At 42.1% G+C, this 9,162-nt stretch overlaps 1 pseudogene; it reads left to right on the top strand.

Annotated features, from left to right (window-relative positions):
- The first annotated feature begins 6,166 nt into the window (after positions 1 to 6,166).
- On the top strand, positions 6,167 to 7,027 carry LOC108317197 (annotated as a pseudogene).
- Positions 7,028 to 9,162: the final 2,135 nt, after the last annotated feature.

A 9,162-nucleotide genomic window follows, 5' to 3' on the forward strand; every position in this document is an offset into this window, starting at 1 on the left:
AGTCTCAGGCTGTCGCCCAGGCTTGGCTGCAGTGGCACGATCTCGGCTCACTGCAAACTCCGCCTCCCAGGCTCAAGCAATTCTCCTGCCTCAGCCTCCTGAGTAGCTGGGATTACAGGCGCACACCACCATCGAGTTAATTTTTGTATAAGGTGTGAGACTTAGGGGTGTGTGTGTGTGTCTGTGTGTGTATGCACACATGAGTACACCTAGGCTATCTCTAGAATCATGGGTTCATTTGTTGAAAGGTTACTCTTTCCTCCACTGAATTGTTTTTATACCTTTGCCAAAAATCAGTTGGGCATATTTGTGTGTGTCTGCTTCTAGGTTCCCTGTTCTATTTCAGTGCTCCGTGTGTCTGTCTCCACCAATACCACCCTGTTTTGATTACTACAGCTAAATAGTAATCCTTAACATTGGTAGAGTGATTTCTCTCCTTTATCCTTCTTTTTCTTTTCTTTTCTTCTTCTTTTTTTTTTTAAGACAGAGTTTCACTCTTGTTGCCCAGGCTGGAATGCAGTGGCATGATCTCAGCTCATTGCAACCTCTGCCTCCCGGGTTCAAGTGATTCTCCTGCCTCAGTCTCCCAAGTAGCCCAGCTTATCCTTCTTTTTCAAAACTGTTATAGCTATTCTAGGTTGTTCACATTTCAATATAAATTTTAGGATAACCTTATAATATTCTTGCTGGGATTTTATAGGAATTGCATTAACCCTATTGATAATTTGGGAAGCGCTGACATTTTTAGTATGTTGATTCTTCCAGTCACAAATATACTGGATTTGTGAATCCAGCATATCTCTGCATTTATTTAGGCATTGTTTGATTTAGTTAATTAACATTTTAAATTTTTCAGCACACAGATCCTCTACATGTTCTGTTACATTTCTACCCATTTCATTTTCTTTACAGCAATTGTAAATGGTATTGTGCTTTGAATTTTGGTTTCCACATGTTCATTGTTAGTATACAGAAATGTGACTGATTTTTATATGTTGATCTTGTATCCTGCAAACTTGTTGTACTACTTATTAATCCTAGAAGTTTCATTGTGGATTTCTTGTGATTTTCTATAATAGGTCACCTGTGAATAGGGACAGTTTTATTTCTTTGTATCCAATATGTATGCCTTTTATTTCCTTTCCTGGCATTTTTGTACTAGCATAATATTCCAGCACTGTGTTGAATAAGAGTGGTGAGAGCAGATATCCTTGTCCTGTCCCCTGTCCTAGGGGGAAAGCATTCAGATTTTCACAGTCAGTATGATATTAACTATAGGTCTTTTATAGATTCTCTTTATTAAATTAAGGAATTTGTGTCATCTTTTAAAAGTGTTATAGTAATATACTAGCTTTTCTTACTCTCTGATATTTATGCTTAGATAATTTACTGGAGTTAGGTTATTTTTGTAATTAAGAAACAAAGAAATCTTTTTCATTTTCATTATAATTCTGTTTGGTACCTGTGCAGGTGTTTCTGTTTGACAGATAAACATTTTTAAAACAGAGACTCCAAGAGGCAAAATATCTTGCCCAAATTTACATATAAAGCAGCATTGTTTGACTAGGTCCTAGGACATCAGTTCGATTACATTTATTGCAAAGCTAATACTGATAATATGATTGAAACTTTATGTGCCACACACTATAGCTGCTTTACATGTTCTGTTATTTAATGCTCATAACATAGCTATGCTATGACCATAGAGATTTGCTCAGTCCCTGTTATGGACTGAATGTTTGTGTCCTCCCAAAATTCCTAAGTTGAAACCCTAACCCCTAATGCAATGGTATAATATTATGATGAGGCAGATATTACTATTACCTATGTTTTACAAATAATTATGCCAAGCCTTAGAGAGGCTGTATAACTTGACCAAGGTTACAGTGCTAGGGAGTGATAGGAAGTGATTTGGACCTAGACACAGATCTTGCTCTTCACAACCACCCAGTGTCAACTCCTGTGCCAGGTTTTGGGGCTACAAAGATGAATAAGACTCAGTTCCATCCCTTAAGGAGCACACAGTCCATCAGGGTAAACAGATCTACATATACATAGCTTGATTCCTGAAGCATCAGCAGCCCCAGGTGGTCAGATGCCTTGCCAATATAGAGGCACTCAGTAATATTTGTTGACTGAATGGCTAAGTGGAAGGAAAGAAGGGAGGCAGAAAGGAACCCATTGTTCTGGTTTCTTGGACAGATCTAATGTCTGTCATACCTTATGTAGAAGATAATTCTTTCTAGCAGAAAGTAGAAAGAGTTCCTTAAACCTAATCATCCACCTGCCTGTAATTATCCTGATCAGTTTGCACAATTGCGCCAGGCAATAATGACTAAAAACTCTTAAATATAAAGAAAGACAGTGTCATATCATGGAATATCAAAACAGAAAAGATGGCAGAAACTGATCATCCAGAAAGAACAGCAAACTGTTCACCCACAGCTCCATGAAATAGTCAAGCTCAGTTACAGCTACTGCCCAGGGAAGCTGCGACTTCAATGTTCCCAAAACTTCCACCATCTCACAAGACCTCCAACACCAAGCCCACCTCCCCTTCTTCCCACAGGGCAGAGACTCCAGGAGATGTTGTGGAGAGATGCTCTCCCCTCCTCATTATGACCTTCTTCTCTCCTGGCTCCTCATACCCCTCCATTTACTCCTCTTCCTGTTTTTCCATTCTGCTATGCTATTACCACTGGTATTTACTCAGTCCCTGCTATGAACTGCACATCTGTGTCCTCCAAAGAAATCATATGTTGAAGCCCAAACCCGTATAACGTGATGGCGTTAGGAAGTGGGGCCTTTGGGGGTGATTAGGTTTAGATGAGGTTGTGAAAGTGGGGCCCCCATGGTGAGATTAGTGCCCTTACAAAGGAAATAAGGGGATCAGAGCACTCCGTCTCTGCCACATGAACACATAGCAAGAAGTTGGGTGCCTGCCGACAAGGAAGAGAGCCCTCACCAGGAACCAAATCAGCTGGGAGGATTTGAACCAAATCAGCTTTGGAATTCCTAGCCTCCAAAACTGTAAGAAATGGATGGTAAGCAACCCAGGTTATGTTAGTTTGTTATAGCAGTCCAAGCTGACGAAGACAGTCCCAAAGAGGAAAAAGAGAAATGTGAGTTAACATTGATTCAGTAAAAATTACACAAGTTCTATTCTAAGTACTTTACATATTTTTCAATGTCGTCATTTCAACAACCTTATGAGTTATTATGACACCTTCCTCTCCACCCCAAACACACAGACACACACGCATGCCCCTTGATTCAGGCCTTCCACTTCTCACCTGGATTACTCCAATTGGCTTCCTAACGGTTTCCTTGCTTCCGTTTCTTAACCCTCTGCAATTCGTTCTCCACCCTGCATCTAGGAGGGTTTTGATAAAAGATAACTGTCTGACCGTGACTTTTACATACTGAAAAATTTTTCAGTGGCTTTTCATGGACTTTAAGAGAAGGTACATGGCCAGGCACAGTGGCTCACACCTGTAATGCCAGCACTTTGGGAGGCCAAGGCAGGCGGATCACCTGAGGTCAGGAGTTCGAGACCAGCCTGCCCAACATGGCAAAACCCCATATCTACTAAAAATACAAAAAATTAGCCGGGCATGGTGGCAGGTACCTATAATCCCAGGCACTTGGGAGGCTGAGGCAGGAGAATTGCTTGAACGCGGGAGGCAGAAGTTGCAGTGAGCTGAGATCACACCACTGCACTCCAGCCTGGGCGACAAGAGCAAAACTCCATCTTAAAAAAAAAAATAGAGAAGTTACATGGCCCATCAAACAGACAGGGCCAATATAGTCTAGCCTCTTCCCCTCTTTCCAGCCTCCTGTTTCCCCAGCTTCACACACCCTCAGGAACCATCTGAGGCCTCCATAGCTTTGTTCAGGCTATTCCCTGTGCCTGAAATAACCTTCCAAACCTCATGCCCATTCTTCACTCCTTAGCCCTGTCACCTCTCCACCACCCTTCTCTCCAGGGAAGTCAAGGAACCCTAATTTGAGGTCTCCTCTGAGCTCTCAGAACATCCTCTGCAGGCTTCCACTTACTCTTCTGGGCTGTAAACACACCTTAGTCTGTGTGCAAGCTCTGTGTTTCTGTCTGTCTCCCCTTCTAATCTATTAAGAGAGGGTAAAAGACTGTCTTAGTCATCTCAGATCCTTATCACCTAGTGTAACAGCTGCCATACACAGCAATACACTATCAATAAGTATTTGCAGAATAGAATGAAAAAGAGAACAGCACAACCAGTCTGATATTTTTTTTTTTCACAGACAATCTGATTTTTCATTGGCCAAAGTCTCTAACTTTTCTGAGTAAATAAATGTGAAGCCTGCATTTTCCAGATACTCAGCTATAACCAATGAATGGTGACACCAAGGTCTCTTGCCTGTTACATCCTGATATAAAATCCATCTGGCAAAAAGCAGCCGGGGTCCACTTTTCTTTCATTTGAGATGGAGTTTTGCTCTTGTTGCCCAGGCTGGAGTGCAGTGGTGTGATCTTGGCTCACCGCAACCTCCACCTCTCAGGTTCAAGCGATTCTCCTGTCTCCTGCCTCAGCCTCCTGAGTAGCTGGGATTACAGGGATGCACCACCACACCCGGTTAATTTTGTATTTTAGTAGAGATGGGGTTTCATCATGTTGGTCAGCCTGGTCTTGAATTCCCAACCTCAGGTGATCCGCCTGCCTCAGCCTCCCAAAGTGCTGGGATTATGGGAATGAGCCACTGTGCCCGGCCCCCACATTTAAAAGTCATGGTGAGGCCAGGCCCAGGGCCTAAAGCCTGTAATCCCAGTACTTTGGGAGGTCAAGGCAGGAGGATGGCTTGAGGCCAGGAGTTCAAGACCAGCCTGGGAAACATAATGAGACCCTGTCTCTACAAAAAATTTAAAAATTAGCTAGATGCGGTGGCACATGCCTGTTGTCCCAGTTACTCAGTGAGCTGAGGTGGGAGGACTGCTTAAGCCTGGGAGGTTGGAGCTGCAGTGAGCCATGATTGTGCCACTGCTCTTCAGCCTGAGTGACAGAGTGAGACCCTGTCTCAAATAAATAAATAAGAATTTATGATTCATAGTCTGTTGAGAATGTTGGGAGGGCAGCCTGGGGGATCCGCAGAACTGAGTAACCTCCTTTTACAAATCAGTGTACAGAGAACCCACTAGCTAAACCAAAGAGGAACAACTTTATAAGAACAGACAACTATTTATCTACACAAAAGAAAATCTTCCTACCAGTATTAACGCTATTAACATCTTAGCAGCTTTTCCATTATGAATCTGACATTTCCTCCTTCTTCAAATCCTAGTTGGAGTGCTTGTGATTTTTTGAAATGAGACGATAAAGCCATCAACACACAATAAAAGCTATGCACTATCTATAATCAGGGGTCTCTCGAGTATATTTTATGTTAAAGAAAATATTGAATTACTAGACCTTCCCTTTTAAATCCCCTAAAGCCTTCAGCTTTAGAATAAAAGACTGAAACTCTTCTCTGGGATCTTAATTTTTATGTGGCTTCTTATTACTTTTTTATCTCTTCTAAAACTCTAAATCCCTTCAACATAGCTTCGGCCCCTTCCACAGCTAAACTGGCAGCAGCAGGCTGATCTTTTTATTGGTGGGTAATGGATTTAGTTTGATTGCTGACACGGGAACAATGAGAGGATAAACAATTCCATTTGTGGCCATGAAATTCCCCATCTGTTGAGTGCATTCAGGACTGCAGAGCGCTGGGCAGAGACACATGAATGAGCCTGCCACGCCTGATGTTAATGACATCCGTCATACAAGCTGAACATGTGGCTTCATAAATCAAGAGCTAATAGCAACTCTGGTTGCTTATGTCATTAACAAGCCATCCGTTTAAATACATAAGAGTTTGCCATAACATTCAGCCTAGAGACCTGACTTGCAATTCTGATCTCACCAAAAAAACAGTAGTAAAAGAAGCCAAAAAAGCATTCTTCTAAGAAAAAAAAAAAAACGTTTTCAGATGTACACCCAAATATTTACAGATGTGATCATACGATGTCTGGAATTGGTTACAAAATAAAATGGGATGGGGGGGAGTGGGTGAAAGATAGATGAAAAAGCTTGGTTAGTGTGTAGGGTAGGGTACATGAGCAAGGTGCTCAGAGCCATCACAGTGAGGAACCATGTTGCTTCTGAACATCCTGCTCACCTGTAAACCAGGGATTGGAAAAACACACTACACAAAAACTCGCACCAGAATCAGGACTGAGGCTGGGTGCGATGGATCATGCCTGTAATTCCAGCAGTTTGAGAGGCTGAGGCAGGCAGATCACTTGAGGTCGGGAGTTCAAGACCAGCCTGGCCAACATGGAGAAACTCCATTTCTACTAAAAATACAAAAATTAGCCAGGCATGGTGGCACATGCCGGTAGTCCCAGCCACTCAGGAGGCTGAGGCAGAAGAATCACTTGAACCCAAGAGGCGGAGGTTGCAGTGAGCTGAGATGGCGCCACTGCACTCCAGCCTGGAGGACAGAGTGAGACTCTATCTCAAAAAAAAAAAAAAAAAAAAAAAAAATCAGGACTGAAATACAACATTAATGTGGGTGATTTAGCTCAAAAAAAGCAGCTGTATGATGGCTATAATGAAGAGTATGATTATCCCACTTTAGATGAAGATAAAGAGTAGTTGATGAGTTAGATAACCAAATGAGAGAAGGTAGATTATTTTTACAGGTAAATTATTGTTTATTACCATGTTGGTGACTTCTTCCCTGAACACTGGTTTCATATATTAAAGTTTTTGTGCTGAGAACAGATACCAATGTATTGTGTGAAAGACTTGAAGCAAGAGGTTATAGTGAGATGAAACTAACAGACTACATTCAGTGTAAGATTTTTCAAGTTATTTATTAATAAGTCACAGCATCCTGCAAGGAAGAAATTGTGCATCAACTGCCCAGCAATAAACCATAAGAGCTAGAAAATAATATAGATCAGATCTTGAAATGGATTGAGCATTGGACCAAAGATGATAACTCTTGACTTATGAGACTAGCTACTTTACAAGCACTCTTGTTGATCTCTCTCTGCATAGAAATTGTTCGAAAATAAGTAACACTTTATTAAAATCATGTTGCAGGACTAACCAGTGGATAGTATAAAGGCGGTCCTGCCTACTCAAGAGGCTGAGGTGAAAGGATCGCTTGAGCCCAGGAGGGGGAGGTTGCAGGGAGCCAAGATCATACCACTGCACTCCAGCCTGGGTGATAGAGCGAGAGCCCATCTCATAAATAAATAAATCTAAAGACAAAAGATTTTTTTAAGTTTGGCCATGAGTTGGTAATTGTTAAAGTTCAGTAATAAGTAACTGAGGGTTCATTGTACTGTGTTCTCCACTTTCCACTTTTGTCTGTGTTCACAATTATTCACAATGAAAAGTAAAACATAAAAGATAAACATTCAAAGATAATCAGAAAACGGAAGCTTTTTTTTTTTTTTTTTTTTTTTTTTTTTTTTTTTTGAGACAGGACCTCACTCTGTCACCCAGGCAGATCTCAGTTCACTGCAGCCTTGACCTCCTGGGCTCAGGCAATCCTCCCACCTCAGCCTCTTGAGTAGCTGGGACTACCTACAGGTGCCCGCCACCACACCTGGCTAATTTTTTATTTTTTGTAGAAACAGGGTTTTGCCATGTAGCCTGGGCTGGTCTTGAACTCCAAGGCCTAAGCAATCCACCTGCCTTGGCCTCTCAAAGTGCTGGAATTACAGGCTATTGTGTCCAGCCTATTGTTTGGCGTAAGCATTTTTGCCTAATTTTACCTTTCTTTTTCCAAAGAAAATGAAAAAAAAAAAAGCATATATAACAGTTCAAACATTTAACAAGGCAAAGAAGCCATCACTGCCAAACGGGATTGCAGCACATTCTAGAGGGAGAAGATCAGGCCACTCCTCCTGCAGCTTTCTAGGGACCTACTCAGGCACATGGTCCAAGCCCTAAGGCCTGGAGATGAGTGTGCTTGGGAAGCCTAGAAAGACCCCCAACCTCTCTCTCTTTTTATTTCTCACTGCATGAATTCTGTGTTGTTGCCATTGAGTCCACATTTTGTGACTTGTTTTTATGGATGCCCTTCATAGGTGTTTAATTTATGGGCTGCTGTCAAAGAAACGGAAAATGCAAGAACAATGGGAAAGGAGAATAACAGAAAGGAAGTGATAACGCGTTGTGCATGGGCCTGTTCAGTGTGTTTCTCTTGGGTAAATCCTCTTCATGCCACCCAGGGCAACTTGTTTCAGGTTCAGCTAATAAAGAAATACCTAGAACTTTCCATTGATATTGTTGATATTGTTGGAAGTCCTGAAATGAAGAAAGAATCTGTGCCCCTGTGAGCCCCTCTCACCCTTCAAATTATATACAAATAGAGTATTGTTATAATTTCCTCAAGATAAAGACCACTGAACACCTACTCTGTGCCCAACACTGTGCTGGGCATGAGGTTCCTATGCTGAATAGAGCACATGGCCTTTTACGGGGCAGGTGGACAAAGTAGACAAACAGCCACTACCCAGTGTGAGAATACCAATAGAAAGCAGGCCCTGCAACCTTGGGAATCTCCCAATAGAGGTGATGCTGGAACTGAGAATGCTGAGTTCGAAAGTCAGGAGCCAATGGAGAGAGGTGGCAGGTTGAAGAACCTACCATGCTGTCTGATATGGTAGCCTCTAGCCACAGGTGACTCTTGAGCTCTTGAAATATGACTTATCCAAATTGAAATGTGCTGTAAACACATACCAAAATTTCAAAACTAAGCGTGAAAAAGAGTCAACTATCTCCTTAATGATTTTTCATATTCATTACATGTTAACATGATAATATGTTGGCTATATTCTGTTAAATGAAATACATTTTTAGGCTGAGCAAGCTGGCTCAGGCCTATAAGCCTAGCACTTTGGAAGGCCAAGGCAGGCAGATCACTTGAGGCCAGGAGTTCAAGACCAGCCTGGCCAACATGGCAAAACCCCATCTCTACTAAAAACACAAAAATTAGCTGTACAGAGTGACTCATGCCTGTAATCCCAGCTACTTGGGAGGCTGAGGCATGAGAATAGCTTGATCCTAGGGGGCAGAGGCTACAGTGAGCCAAGTTCATGCCACTGCACTCCAGCCTGGTGACAGAGCA

Source organism: Cebus imitator, unplaced genomic scaffold (assembly GCF_001604975.1).
Source record: "Cebus imitator isolate Cc_AM_T3 unplaced genomic scaffold, Cebus_imitator-1.0 Scaffold198, whole genome shotgun sequence".
Classification (NCBI taxonomy): domain Eukaryota; kingdom Metazoa; phylum Chordata; class Mammalia; order Primates; family Cebidae; genus Cebus; species Cebus imitator.